The sequence below is a fragment of the Periplaneta americana genome, chromosome 5 (genome assembly GCF_040183065.1).
Source record: "Periplaneta americana isolate PAMFEO1 chromosome 5, P.americana_PAMFEO1_priV1, whole genome shotgun sequence".
Classification (NCBI taxonomy): Eukaryota; Metazoa; Arthropoda; class Insecta; order Blattodea; family Blattidae; genus Periplaneta; species Periplaneta americana.
This window is the reverse complement of record NC_091121.1, coordinates 160,763,107-160,785,689: the sequence shown is the minus strand read 5'-3', so window position 1 is coordinate 160,785,689 and position 22,583 is coordinate 160,763,107. Positions and strand designations below refer to the sequence as shown.

The 22,583-nt window shown below is 35.5% G+C and overlaps 1 long non-coding RNA gene across 1 annotated transcript in view; it reads right to left on the bottom strand.

Moving 5' to 3' along the window:
• LOC138700548 (uncharacterized) overlaps nt 1-22,583 on the bottom strand; it is a 490,767-nt gene that overhangs the window by 430,503 nt on the left and 37,681 nt on the right. The window lies entirely within an intron of this gene.

The window sequence follows — 22,583 nt, the reverse complement described above, 5'->3', positions numbered from 1 at the left end:
AAAATTTTGGTAACGATGAACCCATATCGCGGCTGTACTTCCAGGAACACCGACCAAACGGCCAGCAGATCTAGCCCCATAACCAGCCTCAACTAGAGCTATAACTCGCTGTCTCATGTCACGTCGTTTGCCATTACGATGAGAAATGAGAGATGACGATAATACTTTAGTGTAGACAATGACTATTTAACATGATATAGAATTATTGAAATAAGAGGCATCTTGCATAGTAAGAGTTAATAAATCAACCCTAAATTAAATATCTAAATAACAGGATATAACAGGAAGTCCAATTGTTGCGAAACTAATCAAATTAAATCTAATTACATTAAATAAACAAACCCCAAGTTATGACACCACATTGCTACAGCTAAATTGTATGTTATTAAGATAAGCATTGAATAGGTCCGTGGTTGTGCGTTGGACGACAAAACCAAACATCGAAAGTTCGAATCTTGCCGAGGAATGTAACTTCTTGCTTTTTATAATGTAAATCAGACTTATAACTACAATCATTCATATTTCTTACATTATTTATTAATATTTATAGCCAACATTGAATTTGTAAAGAAAAGACTTTAGAAATCTCATATGGAATTTGTGATCTGTAGTGACATAAACATAGATTATCTCTCGGAACTTTTCCGTAAAAGTAAATTAAATTCACTCCTTGAAACTGGAAACCTTATTCGTAGGGTCATTTTCCCATAGCATACAAGCTGAAGTAACACAGCCATTGATAAACGTTTTGTACACAGAATTAGACTGAATTCCTATTCGACAGAACCTATAATCAATGGCTTGTCTGACCATGATAAACAAATCCTATGTGTTTCCAAAGTTACTGAACAATTTCAAAATATTAATTTAAAAACTAAGAAAGGATCGTAATTGCTGTATCTAGTGATTATTTACATTTATGTCTACAAAATGAATCTTGGAAAAACATATATGATACTGGTACTACTGATATTAAGAGTAAATATATTGAATTTTTCACTTAATTTCATAATCACTTCAGTGGATGTTCTCCACTCAATGTTGTGAAAAAATTCAAAAGTTAAAACATGTAGATAACGCAGGGACTTCAAAATCTCATGTATTAAAAAGAGGAATCTATATGTAATGAGTTGCAATGTAATGATCTTCATGTTCTTAAATACTGCAAGAAGTACAGTGTAATTTATCAAAAATTATGAAAGAGGGAAATAGAATATATTTGAGTTGAAAAGTACAAAATTCAGATAATGCAATTAAACCTATTCGTAATATTATTAAATTTAAACTTGTAGATATCCTAAGAAAGAAAATATTTTTTCATTAAAACCAATGATTATAAAGTAGAGGATCCCAAATCTATTGCAAATTCTTTTAACGTATTATTGTATATAGTACAGAAATATTATTGACAACTTAAACATTCAAGATTTTGCAAAAGATACTGCAATTGGTTACTTAACAGATGTATTTAATAATTATTATTAATATATGTAATTAGTCAATAACTGCAACAGTGCTTATACATTCAATCATAACATGAATAAAATTGAATGCAAACACGTAGATAAAATAGTTAAAATTAACTGCAGGGGTGAGAATGAAATAATCCAAAGCCATACTTTTAACAAAAATTGTTTTTTGCGAGTGCATTTCTTACACATATGGGAAAGCTATTAATAAATTATTGTAATAATTACTCAACAAATGACATAGCCTAAGGACTCTAAACCTTTGTAAAAGTTTGTCTATTATTATATATATTTTTAATTTCATTTTAATTGTTAGTTTTTAATATATATTCATTTTCATTGTATATATGTGTGTGTATAAATGCATTCATTAGATTAACGTTTATAATATTATAACTTGTAATTTTGTATTGTTTGCGATCATTAACACTTAATCTCAGGACTTTGTAAAACTATATTTCAACGTGACTTAGCTATTTCAACGTTATTTAGACAAAAAAAAATTGTCGTGTAGACTAAGAATCGAACTCGCACTCTTCTACACAACACGCAGAAGTCTTATCGTCTGAGCTATGGAAACGACATGAAAGCTTTCTTTTCTGTGCGGAGTGTCGATCTAGTCATGAAGGTCCATTGTCGATTTAACTACACGATTTATGTATATATTTATCTTTTATTTACGTAATATTATCATATTTTTTGCAGTTTTTTAATTGAATTTCGGAACGATGCTAGTAACAAACCAAATAGCCTGAATTTAAGTAACTCAATATTCGTTATCTTGTGTATCGGTGCTCTGGTCTCCGATCATGCGCAGTGTCTTACATCTGAGACTTAGGAATATTCAATCGTCTCATCCTTTTCCAGGGAAACTGTACATAATAGGTCCTGTAATGTATTTTCAGGGTCCTGAATGCAAGTCATTAGCACGGATTACAGCTTCCAGATGTCTCGGCATTGAATGAAATAAATTTCTTGTCATTTGAGGGGAAATTTCAGATCACTCATCCAAGTACCCTCTTAAAATCTTTCTTATTAGATGGGCAACGCTTGGCCCTTGGAAGCTGTCTTCCCTGCTAATGGCTTGCATTCAGAATACTGAAAATATATTACAGTGACCTATTAAATGCATTAGTATTCTGTGCTAATAGTTTTTTTTTTTTTTTTTTTTTTTTGGAAACCAGAATATATATTTTCTCCTGTAAATAATTATTTTGTGTTATTTTTGTTGTGATTTTTGTGAAATATTTTTATTTTCACATTGTATTAAGGAATAAACATTTTTTTTCTTAAAATTTCCCTTTATTCAGATGTTATAGGGAAAACATTGAGTGTGGCAATACTCTTTCGTGCCAGTGTATTACGTTGGTGAAGTAACTACAGGGTGACCCAACAAGAACGCCGGATTTAATAGAGTGAATAGATGCAACAAAAACATAACACTACAATAATAGAGCCGTCAACCCAACAAAAACAATTTGTTGTTACATAATATAAGTATCTTGTTTTTGGTTGGCTGCACTTTAATCTAGTTTTGTTGTATTGATTCACATTATTAAATCAGGCGTTCTTGTTGAAACACCCTTTATTAGATGGAGTCCAGAGCAGTCATGGAGTTGGTGGCGAAGAGAAAAAGTAACCTTTCGGCCGGAAATTGAATTGCAGACATCTAGTTCCTACATCACAAGTCTACTGAGTGAACTATCACGATTCACTTCGTCGTTGGTCTGTAACGGTGAGATACGTCCTAAAAGGTAAAGTATAAACCATGTCATTAATATTTTTAATTTCAGATATACATTTTCGTAACTACTGAGAACAAAAACCTGTGAGTTCAAGTAATAACGCATTAGGGTTCAGCGAAATTCAACATGAGACGTGTTTTGATAACTCCATTCAAACTATGTTTTAAATTTCCTGCTTTGTGACATAAAACGTAGGGAAACTTTTACATTTTTAACAACATTATTTTTGTGTAGAGTGCACACAGAACGGTAGCATTAGATGGCGATCACATTCGTATAGTGAATGTGAACAATGATGAAAGTGTGAATGGAGAACTGCTAAATAAACGTAGGAGTGCAGTGAGGTGAATATATACAGAGCTTAAAAATTAATACATTCATATGCAAATGTCTATGAAAAGAGATTAAAATAATCACTGCAACAAGAAAGAAATACGTGTAAAAATGTGTTATGAAACAGATTATAGGAATAAATTAAATTACAAATAAGGAAATCGAAAAATGCTCTTCTATTCCTCTCCTGTTAAAAGCACTGACGTTAGCACTCGCGCGGATTATATTTGTAATCCACTGTATAACGTATATATTACTACACTGAAAAAAGTCACAATTACATTTAAACACTCCAGACATAAGGGCTAAAATGTAATAGAAAGTTACTGAAAATTTCGCACTATCAGCATTGAAAGAGGAGATGCGAAAATGTAATAAACGGTAGTGGATTACAAATACACTAGTGTCCAAAAGTTAAGCATAATTCAATATTTTGTTCCCAACCTATCAGAATGGCACCAAACTTGTACAAATGAATCACACAGGAACTGGTATGTAACAGAGTAACACATATCAGCAAATTTTGTCTTATTGTGGCCTAGGGCCACATTTTACACATTTATGGTACAAAATATATCACTTCCACAACAATGATGATGCTGATTGGTTAATGTGGGGTGTGGTTACCTCTCATGGCTACACAGGCGTCGCAGCATCGTGGCATGTCCTCTATCAGGTGGTTCAAGAGCTCTGCAGGCAGCTGTTCCCATCCAGACGAAGAGCATTACGGAGGGCTGGAAGTGTCCTCGGTGGAGGCTGGTGGGCTGCAACTCGTTTTCCTAATGCATCCCAGGCATGCTCTATAGGGTTCAGATCTGGGGACATCGCTCTCCAGTCCATGCGCTGGATATCTTCCCCCTCAAGATACTCGTCAACCAGGTTGGCTCTATGCGAAAGTGCATCGTCGTCCATAAAGATGAAGTGTGGATCAACTGCACCTCAGAAAAGTCGCACATGTAGTTCCAATACCTAGTATCTGTATATCTGGGCATTCACAGTACCAGTTGCGAAGATGTGAAGATCTGTATGTGCATTGAAAATTATGCCTGCCAACACCAGTACGCCACCACCACCAAATGGGCGTTTTTTCACGATGTTTGTGGGATGAAACCGGATTCCACGTTCTCTCCAGATTAGTGTGCGACGGGAATCATTGGTCAAACTGAATCAGGACTCGTCTGTAAATAGGACGTTCCTCCATTCATCCAAGGTCCAATGTTGATGTTGCCGACTTCACTGCTTATGTGTACTCCAGTGAGCTGGACACACACTGCTGGTCGTCTGGCATAGAGAACTGCCTGCCCTAAGCCTCCGGTATACAGTTTGCCTGCAAACTCGAACGCCTGAGCCGACTGCAAGCTCAGAAGACAGTTGTCTTGAAGGCATCGTCTGATTACGTCGTGCTGTTAAGGTCCTCTTGCGGCGTTATGACCCGTGGGAGATCTTGTGCAGGCATACGACGAACATCTCCTTTGTCTTCGAACCGTCGCCAAAGCCTGGAAATGACACTTTGTGCCACATTCAGGGCTCGAGAGACTTCGATCTGTATCTGACCTACTTCCAGACGTCCGATTATTCTACCCTTCAAAACAGGGTCCAGTTGGCGTCTCTGTGGCATGTTGGTGCTGTCCTGTATACACTGTGATAAGAAACTACCCTCTGTTCACAATGAGAGTACAAGAACGAATGAGTCGCACTGGGTCTCTTTACTTACCTTCTAAACACGTGTTTATACGGATGGGAGGCGGAGGTTGCACAAGTACGATGCGGCACACACTGTGATAAAGTTTTATAGCGATTTCTCACCATTTTACCTTTCATTTCTCTGTTTTACGAATTATGCTCAACTTTTGGACACTAGTGTATGAGCCGCGGGATTAACAGAGGGTTAATGAAGTTGTTGGCCATGCCTTTGTACATTACCTCTAATGTTATTTTATATATTAAAATCGAGAAATCGTAATATATGCAGAGATGTTATGGTTATATGTTATCGCAAAGCACTTAACGCTTCCAGGATGATACGTACACAGCAATACGTCCACTAGACAAACTTGTCCATTATCTCACGTCCACAGCCATTTTCTCAAAGGAAATTAGTCAAACAAACATTTCGTCAACCAAAATATTTGTCCATTAATATTTTGGTCAAAAATTCCAGCGGTCCCGGGTTCTATTCCCGATCAGAACGAGTTGCCTGGGTGAGGTTTTTTCGGGGTTTTCCCCCTCACTCCCATATATGATTATTAGGTAACTTTATCAGGCGACTGGAACACCACTCATCTACGCCACTTTCTTTCCTCCCCCATCACCCTTTCCTCATCATTCCGTTTCTGATTTTTCAGGTCACTCTATAGGCGGCCTCCCGGAACTACTGGCTCTTTCGACCGGCCTCCATGGAATGTAGCTAAGCGACGTTGGATGGCTTCTGAAACGAGCACCCGTGGCGGACCTACTCGGGGGAGGAGTTTCGCCACGGACCGACAGGGGGGCCTTGAGGGAAGTTGCGGAAGCAGGAATGGTATATGGATTTCTGTCGGCTGTAGGTACCGGTCGTCAGGGAGTCATGTGGTTGGGTTGTTGAGCGTAGGGGATCTATGGCACGCAACTCATTCCATATCGAGGGTTAGCGCAATAGATCCTAACAGGTCGCAGTGCTGGGCCATCCGTGCCCCCCTCACTTAAATTCCATTCCATTCCGTTGGTCAAGAATTATTGTGTCCATATATATATATTTTTTTTTTTTTTCAATTTTTCTTTGTCCACTAGTTTCTATGCCAACTAAATATTTTGTTCATTTTTGGGTAACAAGTACTTCCAATATGCTATTTAAAAAAGGAAGAGTTGCTATGGAAATGTATTTAATTATTCTGTAGCATAATAATGTTCATTTCTATGGAAATATGTAGTTCATTGATTCAGTATTAAATTTTGAAGTAACTGTAAACATTTAAAATGACTTATATGTAAAGAACCCTAAGGGAGCGGAACATGCTGGTTCACAACAATTATACTTACCACTTTCATTCACACAGTAGAAATGGTAGAAGTACATATTGGCGCTGTGAAAAAAGGGAAATATGCTATGCTCGTTGCATAACCGATAGGCATAATACAGCTGGAATAGCTACGTAGGACACTCATTTATGTAAATGGACAATCAGGAATATTGGACGCAGTGTATTGGACGAGATAATAAAATGCACAACTTAATAAAGAGGACAATGATAAATGTAGGATAATAATATAGCAAATTAAGCTTCACTAATGAAAAGATTGCCAGATGTGACAAAGCGTATTACATATAATTTGTAAACACACCTAAAGGGTTAAATGATTTACATTTGAAACGGTTAGGGAATCGAATATGTAAAACGTCAGAAAAATGTACACCTAAGTAGCGATTGTGCTCATTTGTAGTTAAGAAAGAGAGAGTAGTATCATCAGATATATTAGAATGATTTGAGTGCCATATACCGCGAGAAAAATAATAGTACGAATTTATTGGCATTGATATCTAAACCAATCAATAGCCATCGGTTAAAATAACTTGACATTTCCATTATCAATTCCATACAAGTGATTTCTCAATATCTGAACCGATCTTTGAGGGTATTAATGGCTATTTCCTTCACAATGCTATGCTTTAGCCCCAGGTTTTTACATTTGTTCGCAAAAAAAGATGGTATGGTAACTCGTGCTCCCACCATCAGACCTATTATATCAATGTGGGACAGTCTATATTCATCTTTATAGAACGGGATTATTGGTTCATAGATGTGTTTCTTTTCACTGTCCACCTCATGCGGTTGATCTACATGCGTCTGAAATCTGATGGTGGGATCGAGAATGTATGCCGAGTTGTCCTTATGGCAATGATATCAATTCGCCGAACACTTCCTTGTGTAGACCAAACTTTCAGAGGGCAAAATAGCACAATGGACAGTTAAACTGTGGACGAAATAATAGTGGACATAAAACACCAGAGGACGAAAAAATGTAGTGGACAGAATATCAAAGGGACGTACGAAATAGTGGACGAAATATACGTGGACATAGCGTCTGGGAACCAAATCAACAGCGTGTTGCACCATAGAGAAACTATTAATTCGTGATTATTTGGCAAAGTAAGATTCTAAATCCCAAATAATGTGAGGAAATCTAGTAACATATGAGGCGTTCAGAAGTCAATGATTAACTCCACTTTTGGATATTTCAGAGTTTCTAAGTTGGCAATGTATTAAATTGACCATATTTTCAGTGGTTAATGTGATTAACTCCATAGTTCAGTAAGAAGTAAACAGAATGCAGTTTTATTCGTGATTACATCACAGAATTAATTATGTGTATTTAACTTTAACCTTGAATATCTCAAAATCTTTGGAAAAGAAGTTAATCATGTTGACTTCTCAGAGCCTCATATGAAGAAATAACATTTTTGTCATTAATAGGTAGTAGAATGAATGAGGAAGCATAATGGTTTCTTTACACATTCTTTTAATAAATGGAACCCGTTATATAAAATAAATCTATCGAATTTATAATTCTCTGAAATCTGATTGAACGTAACTGGTTGTAATGCATAGTACTTCTCTGATATGTCGTGACATCCATGCAAAATTTAAACACTTCGTAAAGGGAATTCTAAGAAATTACAGTTTTCATTTGTACCACTTTAATTAATGTAACTTTTGTCGTGGAAGATAATTGGTTCTATGTCAAGACTCTAGATTTATGGGATCAGACCCTGTAATAAAGCGTTCTCTAGTGGTAAGATATGAATATAAAGTTCAGTCAAATTGAGCTCAGCCACAGAAAAGTTGCTGGAAGAATAAAAACTTAAGCACAGACACATACATTGATAAATTACATTAACTACTTATATGTTTAGTTTACCTTTTCCTTTCGGAATTAATTTTACTCTGTATGTATGGAATCTATTTGTTTTCATTTGCAAAATTAGTAGAGTGAGTGGTTTCGGTCTTTCATTGAACTTCTAACAGGGATGATACATTTTGCGCACTTTATTAGTAGAGTAGTATTTATAAAGCATTTTATAAACATTCGATATCGGCTGTTTCATTCGATACCGTTACGAAATGAAAATAAGGTAAACAATATTTATAAAATGTCATATGCACATATGTTAGAGATACTATTTAAAATTAGCAAGCTAAATGTAACTAGACACATAAATACATACAATTCATTAGCACCCATGAATTCGTCCACGTTTTATGTCAGGCCTGCACAAGGTTTGCGCTCTCCGAGCCGGCTCACAACTCATGAGCGGAATGCAGATTAGCTACGCTCTGTATAAGGGTGGACTGGAAGAAGGGCTAATCTAGTACAAAATATACACAAAAGGAAGTACTATTACGAGTGCTTATGAAGTGATAGATGTTATTGGATGTAAATGTAATTATTATAAACGGAGAACACAATCACGGTAATGCAATAAATAATAATAATAATAATAATAATAATAATAATAATAATAATAATAATAATAATAATAATAATAATAATAATAATAATAATAATAATAATAATAATAATAATCTCTAATAATTAGTGTATCAATCTTTGCGTCTGTAACAGTTGTGCAGCATGATTATTCGTTTTATTATATTTTCTGTGACGTTATCTCTGTACTAATATTGTTATTACTCTACAGCTATATCAATAATATTTTGTAAAACGTTTCTACATTGTCGCAGTATATAGGCGGAACACTATGTATGGACCTATCATATTATATATGTGGTAAATCAAATATTGAATAATTATTAATTAGCAATAATAACTGTATATCGAAGTTTTTCATATTATTTTATTTATAACTTCATGTTCCTGTTTCGGTACGTTCCATTGACTGTTCCATTAAACGTTTGTCATAAACGCAGAAAATGAAACCTTATTTTTATCGTGTGAGCAAAACATGTGTATCTTCTCTGTCGCCTTCTATACAACGTAAGACATGTCGGTGAGATGACCTTGTACTGTGCTTCTATTTATTACGAGCATATCACGACCGATCGTATCTCACTCGAGGGTGCGACACTCGACCGAGTTCAAGCGAGCGTTTTAACTCCAATGCAACACTCTGGTACATAGCTACATATTAAAGATGTACAGAAAGTGCATAAAATACTTGCAGTAGAAAAAGGGCAAAATTTTAAACGTAGATTTCTTAAAAGTTCAATTTCATAATGAAAACAATATTAGATTTAGCCTCGGTTGCAGAAGCGCAAATCAAATCAGTCCCTGCTCGCCTATCAGTTCATGTCTGATTTATTAGATTGTTCATTGCGTCGCACGAACGTGAATTTCCAATTAACTTGTCTCGATTTACTAATTGCAGATTTGAGAAAGAAATGCATTTGACAACAGAGCTATTTAGCAACCACAGCCAATTTTATGCTCTTTAAAAGTAGCGAAACGAATGCATCAAGTGGGCGATGACTAGGAAAACAAGTGAATGCTTTGCTGTTTTGTTGCTTTTTGTAGAATGGAAACAGGCGAATTCTATTTGTACATACAATATAGTGAAAGAAATGAAGCAAACGAAGAAACTTGAGGGGGCTTCTGTCGTGAGATTTGCTTGGGGAGCCTGGGAAGTAATTGGAACATACATAGCCTCCATAGCTCAAAAGAATTCCATTTCCCATTTCTCTGTTTAAAAATTGATCTCGTAACCTACTCATTAAAATATTGTTCTGTCATATGTAGAACACTGCCAACGGGCTACAACATTCCAGAATTTCGGTGTTGGTGTACATATTGCCAGTACATTCACAGAAAAGGAACATCTTCTATTTCGATAGTTTGGCATTATTTGGCATCACAAGGTGATTGGATGGGGATGTGAGCAGCATATACAAAAAATTACTCTTGGAAATCCTGACATCTCTGAAAATTCTCTCTGGATTTCAAATCGTTCCCTGTCTGAGGTTGGGGGCTTTACGAGATCCTGCGATAACAAAGCATTTTCATGCGTAACATTCCTAACTACTCGGCAAATAGTTGATTTGTGGACCCCAACAAGATCACCCAAGATCGCCTGAAAAGTTCCAACGGCATAACATCTCAGCGTTATTAGAAGTTGGTTCATAGAAGGAAGTGGTAAGTTTCGATTTGTCTCTCTGCATATATTTGTTTCAATTTTTATAAGTAACAAAACGCACGAATCCTTACTTAACCTAAATCTTTGCTCAAATTCTCTGTAATTATACATAAAAACAATTCATGTCTATCACGGAAATGCCTTCTCCTTAATAATATTTCTTCATTACAAAATTTCTTCATCAGAAGAATCGTGAAAGTACAAGCATTAGAAATTAAGAGTACTATTCGTTTTGTTAATGACACTCTATTTTCTTAAAAATGATTTATTAATGAATTAATAATGTAGCTGTTTAGGGTAATTAAGAAGCAATACATATACAGTGTCTATCAGTCTTATTCGTACAGGTGAAAATATGTAACAACTTTGGTGATAAAAGACACATGAAATGAAACTATTACATTTCTCTTTGAAAATTCTGTTCAGTAGCATTATGAATACAAATGAAACAAAAAGTAGATTCCATATATACCATAGACACATAAATAAACGAAATTTAACAAAATATATCATTTCCCTACCTGTCATTTGTATTCATACAGTTAGTAACAAAATTAAATAACTATACATAAATAACATAAACAATTACGTTCTAATATCTAGTTGCATATCCTCTGGCTTTGATCACTGCCTGACACCTTCTCTGCATGGAATTTACCAACGTTTTACATTGCTGCGGAGTGAAATTTCGCCATTCTTCCAGCACAACAGTTTTGAGGTGTTCTTTGGACGAAATTGTATTTTTATGTATATTTCCCTTAAGTTTGGACCACAAAAGCTTGATGGGATTCAGATCGGGTGATTGAGGAGGAGTATGGAGTTGTTTCGGGACGTTCCACATCAACCAGTGTTTGTTCATTTCGGCCGTATGTTTGCTGTCGTTGTCTTGTTGGAAAATGTAGACAGACGGCAAATCCATTTTATTGCACTTTCCTTGACATTATTTTTCAAGATGTTGTTATAGACTACATTGTCCATAATTGCATCAATTAAGTCGATGTTACTCACCCCTTTCGCGGACTTATAGCACCAAATCATTATGACACACCTCCATGTTTCACAGTGGGAAGATTGTTATCCACTTTATCGGCCTGATTTTTCTTTTTCCACTCTCTATGGGTACCATCGGATCCGAAAAGATTAATCTTGGTCTCATCACTGTCCCAAAATTCTTGCTCCTAATTTACATGAACTTTAGGAAATTTAATTCTTAAAGCTCGATTTTTTCTACTTACAAAGGGCCTTTTTCTTATCCTTCTACCATGAAATCCATATTTATATAGGACACGTCGTACCGTTGTTACACTAACAGTCTTCCTTGTGGTTTTTGTCATGAGAGAACGTGGTTTGGGCACACTTAACCGTGGATTTGATTTATCTGTCTTATTTTAAACCTTTTTTCCCCTCTCATTTAGTATTTTTTCTTTTGGTTTTCTCTTCTGATTTGCAGTAAATCCACGGTATTTGAATTTATTAACCACGTATTGTATCGTGGAATGACTTTTGTTTCCTATATTGCCTATTTTCCGTAAAGAATAACGTTTAAGAGCCAGTCTAACTATCGTCTTCTTTAGCTCGGCACTGAGTTCCTTCGACTTGCCCATTTTGAACAGAACTGACTGCTGAAGCAAAACAAACCCCAGAGCACGCGGTAATGCACACTCGCTGTTACCATTAAGGCACGGCACCCCCGAATAAGTCAAAATTATTCAAGTGTACGAATATAAATGACATACAGTTTTACTTTCAAAGTAATGTGTTTATTAATATTTTTGTTAATTAGAGCTTGAAATAAAAACTGGTTGTAAATTAACATTCTAAGAAATGGTTTTAAAACATGGTACACTACTATTAGTATATGAGTATAATTGTTTTGTACATAATGTTGTCTTATTAGTTTAAATTAGATATGTACGAATAAGGATGATAGACACTGTATATATATATATATATATATATATATTAATAACTACTATTTTAGAGGTATGCATTTACAGTGTAAATGTATGCAATTATTTGCATTTATCTTTAGTAAGTAGTTGTAATTTATTCCATACTTACATTTCTTTACACACCAGTTTTCATATTTTGCACTATACTTATTTCCTTTTTTGTTACTGGTGTCCATTTATGGGCCCACACTTGTGGAGTAACGGTCAGCGCGTCTGGCCGCGAAACCAGGTGGCCCGGGTTCGAATTCCGTTAGGGGCAACTTTTTTGGTTGAGGTTTCCGGGGTCTTACCCTCAACCCAATATGAGCAAATGCTGAGTAACTTTCGGTGCTGGACCCCCGGCATTTTCACCTTCATTTCATTCAGACGCTAAATAAACTGAGATGTGGATACAGCGTCGTAAAATAACCCAATAAAATAAATAAAATCCATTTATGTGTTAGTTATGAACAGGGAACGGATTTATATGGACTAAAAATATATGAAATATGTAAATATATATGTAGTTATTTTTACCAAAATATGGAATTAAATATGGATTTTTACCAAAATATGGAATTAAATATGGACTTAAAATTATAAAAAAATGACTATGTACGTTAAATATTGGTACATTTTAATCAAACTAAACAAAAAATATAATGGACGTACCTTATCTTCCAATGTAGTTTCAACAAAACTCAATTTTTATTGTCTGTTACCATAACAATAGGTTACAAACATTTCTTTCAAGTGCTGAAAAGTGAATCTTCTTCTATTGTCTCTGAGGATAGATTTATACTGACTAAAAGAGCGTTCGACGTCACAAAAAGTAACTGGTACATAATTCAATTTCACAATGTCTGCTGGGGATAAGTCCAAGTTAATCTTCACTGTTGATTCACCACTCATCACAGCAACAACCTTTTGTAGTTCTTCATATCCAGGGTTTTTTGAAAGTACAGTGTCCACCTTAGCTCTTACTGCATCTGCAACTTTACCTCTACCACGATTCAGTTGTTCCACAGTACTATTTATAATTTCAAAACTTTCAGATAGTGAAAGGTGCCTATTTTGGAGACTTTTGAGCGTTTTTATGATGCATGAAAATGTATGCTGAATGTGAGCTAAGTCATTCTTCACACTTATGTCACAGGTAACTGTTTTCGCAGTATCAATTGAGACTGCATCTTCAGAGTCCAATGCAAGGAGAACATTGTTAATAGAGTCTATATGTTCGGCATAATATTCAACTGCTTCTAGCCATGTACCCCATCTAGTTAAAATTGGCTTTGGTGGCAATGGAATTTCAGGGTACATTTCTTTCAACACGTTAACTCTACTGGGAGCTTTGAGAAATACTTTTTTCACTGATGAAATCAACAAATCTACTTTAGGGAAATTGTCTCTGACCACTTCTGCCACACGATGAAATGCATGCGCCACACAAGTAAAATGAGTCAATTTAGGATATACAACAGATAATGCTTGTCCAGCTTTGACCATATAAGGGGCAGCATCGCTAATAAAGAATAACACATTATCGTACATAATACCCTTTGGCCACAGGATACCCATAGCTTCGTTGAACAGTTTAACTATAGTTTTGTTATTGCACTTTTCTAGAACATCACAATGTAAAAGAATTCGTTCAGAATATTGTTCACTTAACAAACCGATAACTACATTACCAACAAGTCTACCTTCTTTGTCGGGAGTCTCATCAATGGAAACCCAAATTGAACTATCTTTAATTTCATCTCTTATCTTCTGTATTGTCTCATCGTAGATGGATGGAGCATACGTCTTCCTAAGTGTTGACTCATCCGGGATTGTATGTTGAGTATATTTTTCAAGGAATTCCCTGAAGACCTTATTCTTTAGTTTGTAGAGAGGAATATCAGCAGAGATGAGAGAACGGCACAGGTCGATGTTAAACTCAGATCTTACATTCGATGTTGTTGGTTGTGTTAAAAACAATTGTCTCTGCTTGGAATTTAGTTGTTTGTTGGCCTGATGTTTACTAGTTGTAATGTGTTGTTGCACCAGGAACTTTTGTGTAGATGATACTGCACACTGACACAAATTACAAAATAATATTTTATTGTCAGTTGATAAACCATCTTCTTTAAATTCTGAAATGTAACTTGTTAGTTTTGATTTTAAATTGACTGAATGACGTACTTTTGGCATATTTACCGTCTTTATAGTATGATTTACAAAACTGAACCTATGTGTACTCTGACTGGCATTTAACTGTTGAGCTGCACAACTGAAGTCTGTTAAAAATTTTAAATTAAATTAATACAGTTTTGTAACTTACTTTCCCATTGTTGATAGGACTGCTAATTTTCAAATAACTCTGATGTTAAAGGGATTACTGAACATGTGTTTAAATCTCTATTGTTGAAATGTATTTTTAAAAGTTAATGGAATTTTGTTTTGTTTTATTGTTAAACCTAATATAATATGGACTGTTTTATATGAAATATGGAAAATATATGGAAATTAACGAAAATATGTACTAAACTCTAAAATATGGAAAAATATGGAAAATAAAAGTAGGATTTTTCAACCCTACACATTGTGAAACATAAAGATAATGCAAAATATAAATTATATTAGCTTTATAAGTAAATATGTATTTACATATAAATCCTTTCCCTGGTTATGAAGATACTGTAAGTGTATTAACATGTCCAATCAATTGTAGGCCTATATCAAGCAAACATTGTTTTAACAAGACAAAGTAAACTTCTTTCAATTGGTACTCCGTTTGTGTACTCAGAAAATATCAGTTTCATATAAGATGAAATGCGCCTGGTGTTCTGTGTAGCCTGCAAAACATAAAGAGTAACCGGTTGAAATTCGAACATTCGGTCAGATGCTCGACGTTGACAGATGCTCTCTGACCGGTCGAATCTAAACCGGCTGTAAGCCCTAGTCTTCAGCTCTCTAGTCTTCAATTTAATTTGTATAAACTGGAGAAAAGTCGATGAATATGTTATGCACGTATTCGATCACTGGATGAAATAATAAGAAAATCTGGTGTGGTAGGATATTCCTAACACGGACGCATTTATTTGAATGCAGTTACAGAACAACCGTGACTTGACTCAGTTTCCGGTCGCTTCATGAATAACACACTGTCGCGTTGTTCTTCGCCCACCATCAATTTTCGTTCAGATGTGCAATGTCCTGACGTCGAATACAAGATTTGTATTCCATTCCATAGTCAGGACAGCACATTTCACATTAATACGATGACTATATGATTCTTAGAATCACTCGGAGTAACCTGAAATTCACAATAACTTCAATTTGCTGTGCGAACTGTAGACTGAAATTTGCACACACACCTACACTGTTCGACCTGAAAAAGGATTACTACAAATGAATACAAATTTTCAAATGTTCTTATAACTCATTAACTATATTAATGTTGTCAGGAATCAGTTTGCACGGTCTCATAAAGCAATTTAAATTTATCTTAGAAACTAAAAAATTTGCAATATATGTTCCTTGTAAAACAAGAAAAATAAAGTAATAGTCTTAATCTAGCTCATCCCAAAACCGTGCAAACACATTTTTTTTTTTCAAATTTCAATTTTTCAAATTTATTCACAATTTAACCTGGATCGATACTTGCCACATCTTTCATTTTTAGTGGGCTATTTTACGACGCTTTATCATATCTATGCTTATCTAGCGTCTGAATTATATGAAGGTGATAATTGTAGTGAAATGACTCCAGGGTCCAGCACCGAAAGTTACCAAGTATTTGTTTTTAATGGATTGAGCGAAAACCTCGGAAAAAAACTCAACCATGTAACTTGTCCCAACCAGGAATTGAATCCGAGTCCACTCGTTTCACAGCCAGGCAGGATAACCGTTACTAAACAGCGGTGGACGCAGCTTTCATGATGCGCTGTTTCAGCTCATCTGAATCATTAGCGCGACGTAAACCTTTTCTGGCACTAATCCCCAAAGAAAAAAATCCCACTATGTGAGGTCGGTAGAAGACCTCTGAATTTCATGAAAACGACAGACCAAAGCTCACCAATTAGTCTTCGGTTGTGAAGATGGCAGCCTGTAATGATTCCCTCTATCACATGGAGTTAAGTAGGGCTGCTTATAACCGATCGGTTGAAACTTTTACTCGGTCGGTCACGAGCGCTCGAGGTTGTTGTAGAGTGTGATCCCAAAACTCACTCACCCCTTTGGCCATTTTTATGATTGATACAAATGATTATGTTTGAGGCCTCAATTATTATATTTTATACTTCTTGTTTTCTTCCAAAATAACGCCCATCATTGTCTAAAAGTTTGTGTTATTGTGCATGCCATTAAAAAAATTAGACCAGTACTTTCATAAAAATGGACTTAACGCGTTTTGGGAACACATTCTTCAATTATATCAACTTCCTTAATGCCTGATATTCCAAACAACCTTGCTAAGAACGTTACCATTTTCTTTTTATTTCAGATATCACGAAAAACAAGAACTATTTGAACATTTAAATAAGAAAGCATAATCTTTAAATTAAATAATTGTTTTCAGAATATGGGAGGAGTGATAGTAGGAAGAAGAAAAATAAAGTGTGGAAGATTTGCTGATGAAATAAAAAAAAATATGATTTATTTAATGACGCTCGCAACTGCCGAGGTTATATCAGCGTCGCTGGTGTGCGGGAAATTTGTCCCGCAGGAGTTCTTTTACATGCCACTAAATCTAGTGACATGAGCCTGTCGCAGTTAAACACACTTAAATGCCATCGACCTGAGCTGGGATCGAACCCGCAACTTTGGGCAGAGAAGATTTTCTGATGATATGGCGTTGTTAGCAGAAGAGGAAATGACTCTAAAGGATATGCTACTGGAGCTAAATGACAGCTGTGAGCAGTATGGGATGAAGATAAATGCAAATAAGACGAAGGCCATGGTCATAGGAAGAAAAATAAAGAAGGTAAACCTGCAAGTTATAAATGAGGCAGTAGAGCAAGTGGATAGCTTCAAATACTTGGGGTGTACTATAAGCAGTAATATGAGCTCCTGCCAGGAAGTCAAAAGGAGGATAGCAATGGCCAAGGAAGCTTTTAATACAAAAAATAACATCTTCTGCGTAATTACCTCTGGAAAAAGAACTAAGGAAGAGACTAGTGAAGTGCTTTGTATGGAGTGTGGCACTGTATGGGGTGAAAACATGAATATTACGACGAAGTGAAGAGGAACGAATAGAAGCCTTTGAAATGTTGATATGGAGAAGAATGGAACGTGTGAAGTGGACGGACAGAATAAGTAATAAAGCTGTGTTGGAAAGAGTGGGTGAAGACAGAATGATGCTGAAACTGATCAGGAAGAGGAAAAGGAATTGGTTGGCTAACTGCCTACTGAAGGATGCACTGGAAGGAATGGTGAACGGGAGAAGAGTTCGGGTTAGAAGAAGATATTAGATGAAAGAAGACTAAGATATAATAGATCATATGCGGAAACAAAGAGAAATGCAGAAAATAGGAAAATAGGAAAGACTGAAGAAAGCTGAGTTTGCAGTGAAGTACCTGCCCTTGGGCAGAATACTAAATGAATTAATCTTTAAATAACATTTTCAGAAGTGAAATAATGCTTTATATTATCAATAACATTATTGAACATAATTATTGTCAAACTCATAATACCAGCAATGAAAATTTTAATGAAGCTTAATATATATGTGATTGCATAAAAAGGGCATAAATTTAGTGATGCGTCCCAAATTTCTTCAAAAGTAGACATAGTCCATTTGAATCACAGTATTAAATAAAAATTAACGATATCTACATGTTCATTTTACTTAAAATTTTTATAATAGTGTACATTAAGAGATGCTTAATCGCAGGCAAAGATTGACGTTGGAAGTGCTTACGTATGGTAAGGCGTATGCAGATTATTTATTTCACATCAACGACCATATCACGAAATATCAAGAATAGACCAAACAAAATTCGTTCTGAAATTATTCAAAAATTGAAAGAATTAATGGAAAAATCGCCATTTCGTTTGAAAATGAATAATCTTAGTTCATTCTTATCTTACGATGCCTGTATTACACAATCCGTCACTGAGCAATGTTTACTTTCCTGTCTACTAGCATCGGTCTGAATCATAATTGTCTGAGGGGGAGTTAAGGGTATTCAGGTATTAGCACAGTCTAGTTCAGTCACGAAGCTTGAGTTGTGAGGGTGCTAGGAACAATAGACTGTGCCGGTACTATTTCGCATTGTCTGTAATGAGGCGATAGTAGCGATCCTAGTGGTTAGCAACTATCTATGGATGCATATTTACTACGTACTGAGCTTCGTGACTGTATATACTAGACTGTGGTATTAGCGCTCAGGCCTAACGTAGTCCGTGTGAGAGAATGTCGAGACATTTTGAATAACGATGGACTATTATAAATAATTATTTCGTACTGTGAAATTGTTACTTACAGGTTACCCATTTAACAATAGCATGATATATTACGGACAGATCAGAAATTTTACCCTGTTAGTATAAGTGTATTCCACAATTAGACATAATCGTAAGAAGGACAATTAATAAGCTTGGTGGTCTCTGACCACTAATTTATACACGAAAGAGATTGAATTCTGATCACAGATGTTAAATTGCCACTAAATTTCATCAACGATTTTAAGTGCGGTGCTGGTCGTGTTTTCTTCCGCAGCAAAACTCATTTAGGTCACATACTGATCCCATTGATATCAATTAGTTCCCTCCCTTCGATCGATATATCGGAGAATCTGTAAGTTTCCAGCCCAAGTTAAATTGGTTCAATACAAACTACGATCGTAACTCGCCGTACTGAGACAGAGTTCAACCAATCCGATTGCTCCACAAGTAGGTATACTCAGTTTAACACGACAAAATGTCCCATACAATTTTTACAGTTGATAGAATTCATGTGCAGGGACATCATTTTATTTTTACTAACATTTCTAATATTAACCTGGCTATACCTTTGAATCAACGGTTGAAAACCGGAAACACTGTTTGCTACCCCCTTCCATGACTGGAGTTCGATGATACTGGCGTAAAATACAAACAAATCACTTTACTAGGTATAGGAAGGAAGAAAAGTAGTTCATCCATTTACGTAAACTAGGAAATGTCACGCTTTGAGTTTGATAATTTTATTTTCATAGGTTTTTGTTTAATCGAAATACAGTACAGTATTATCAATGGGTGTATTTACTCACGAACTGAGCTGTCCATGTGGACGTATTCGTTATGCAGTGTATATTATACTGTCTACATCATATTAGCATACACTATAGAAAATGAAGTTAAATTGAAAAATAATCATAATATGGATATTTAAACACATTTTTGAAAATGGTGGCCGTTCATTTCGATACAGGCTTCAGTTCTTTTGTGCCTTTTATCGCACAATAGACTATTGCATCTAATTCCAATTAGCCTACCAGTTTCGTCCTTCATACTTAGTAACTCATGTTGAAATAATTCTGTACCTATTCTATAAAAGAGTACCTTACGTACTGTAAATTTAGTCTTCACTCCTGTCCGAGCCGCACAGACAAAATTACTTAGACATACTATCTACTGTCCGTCCAAGTGGTTACGTCGCAGGATCGTAGAAAGGTGGGGATCACGTGATAGTTAATTACTTAAGGAGGCCCTTTTATTTAAGTTATTTTAAACATTTGCATAATATTACGTACACGTCCAATTAATTCCTAACAGAAATTAATGTTTTCAGAAAAGAGCTAAGAAAGCCCAGCCACTACTCTTTACAGTGGAGCGAGCAGAAGCAGGTGGGGGAAATCGGGATGCGACGTAGGCAAACGGACGACAGTACCTGTGCGAAAATATGATTCAATATTGGAAATTTTCGTCACTGGAAAAAGCGAACATATTTCTGAAACGTACTATAATCACTAACTTAGTACTGTGGCCTTGGTTCTGTGTGGAGGAAAGTTGGAACTTCATTAATGGAAGGGGTGGGAGTGAAGTACATTAAAAACTCAGGTATAATAAAAGTTGAAGTAAAAATAAAATTATGTCCCTGTACAAACAAATCACATTACTAGGTATAGGAAGGGAAGAAAACTAGTTCATGCTTTTACGTAAACTAGGATATATCACGCTTTTGAGTTTGATGATTTTCATAGGTTTTTGTTTAATAAAAATACAGTACAGTATTAACAATGAGTGTTTTTACTCAGGAAATGACTTATCCATTCGAGCATATTCATTATGCAATATATATTATACTGTCTACAGCACATTAGCGTACACTATAGAGAATGAACTTAAATTGAAAAATAATCATAATATGGATATTTAAACACTTTTTCAAAATGGTGGCCGTTCTTCGATACAGGCTTCAGTTCTAATGTGTGTAATTCCAATTACCAGTCTCGTCCTTCGTACTAGTAACTCATGTTGAAATAATTCTGTACCTACTCTGTAAAAGAGTACCTTACGTGCTTTAACTTTAGTTTTAACTTCTGACCGACCCGCACAGATAAAATTACTCAGACATGCTATCTACTGTCCGTCCGAGTGGTTATGTCGTAGGATCGTAGAAAGGGCGGATATCACGTGACAGTTAATTACTTAACGAGGCCCTTTTAATTTATTTTAAACAGGTGTATGGGTATAATATTACGTAGACGTCCAATTCCTAACAGAAATTAATGTTCTCAAAAAGTGCTAAGACAGCCCACCCACTAGCCTTTACAGAGAGGCGAATAGAAGCAGATGGGGAAAACCGGAATGCGACGTAGACAAATGGACGACAGTACCTGTGCGAAAATGATGCATTACTGAAAGCTCTTTCGTCACTGGGAAACGCGAACATATTTTTGGAACGTACTGTTTACTATGACAGTAAGACTACTATGACTGTATATGCGGTCTTGGATCGGTTGAACTTCATTAGTAGAAGGGGTGGGAGTGAAGCACATTCAGAATCTCAGGTACAAAACAAATTGAAGTAGAAATAAAATGATGTCCCTGTAGATATGAATAGGATTCCTTTCTTCAAAAAAGAAGGAAGTCTGGAGACAATGTGACTTATATTTAAGAGATATAAAAGGAAACTTATTTTAATAAATCAGATTTCATTCAACACAATAAAACATCTGCACCTCGCCCTGTTTTCGTAGAGACAGACGTGTCTACATGACGTCAGGTGAAATCACAGGGGACATTGACGGACAAAGCCAGAAGCAAAATAGAATATACAAGATTTTTCCATATAAACTGAGAGCAGCATTCCCGATTTTGGAGAGAATAGAGATTTTTTAATATAAAGAAGCAGAATATGTACAACTATGCATTTCTCCCCATCTCCAGCGAACTGTATATCTAATACACACATATCATATTCTACCCATGTGTGTAACACTTGGCGCTACTGTCTACCTTCCTTAAAAATCGTATTTCTAGCACGAACCACTTCAAACAAGAGGGATTTCCTCTCTCACGAGGCGGATGGTGACCCTCAACGGCGTGCGAACTCAGAATATTAATTACAGTAAAATATACATAAAAATATAGCATATTTCTAGAAAAGTCAGACGTTTTCTCTCACAGAATCCATAAAAACCATCCAATCCTTTCTGTCGTAAGAAATATCAATTCTTTCTTACCCATATACTCGTACACTGTAGGTCAGAATAGTTATGGATTCAAAACATTCATGAAAAGTTCTCTATGTTTGTGGTGAAACTAGACTTAGGCCTATTTTATTGTTACATTCCAGACACGTCAGAAAGCCTAATTATTACGGTGGAATTTTGTTTATTTAGGAGCCCAGAATTTAAGCGATGGAATTACTTGTAAGCGGATTTCAAATCAGAGCGAAGATTTCAGACAAAATGTATCTTGAGTTCTTCCTCAAGTGAAAATACTCTTTTATTTAACTCGCCGTAACTTGAAAACCATTAAAGATTTTGAATAGCGGCAAATTTTAAAA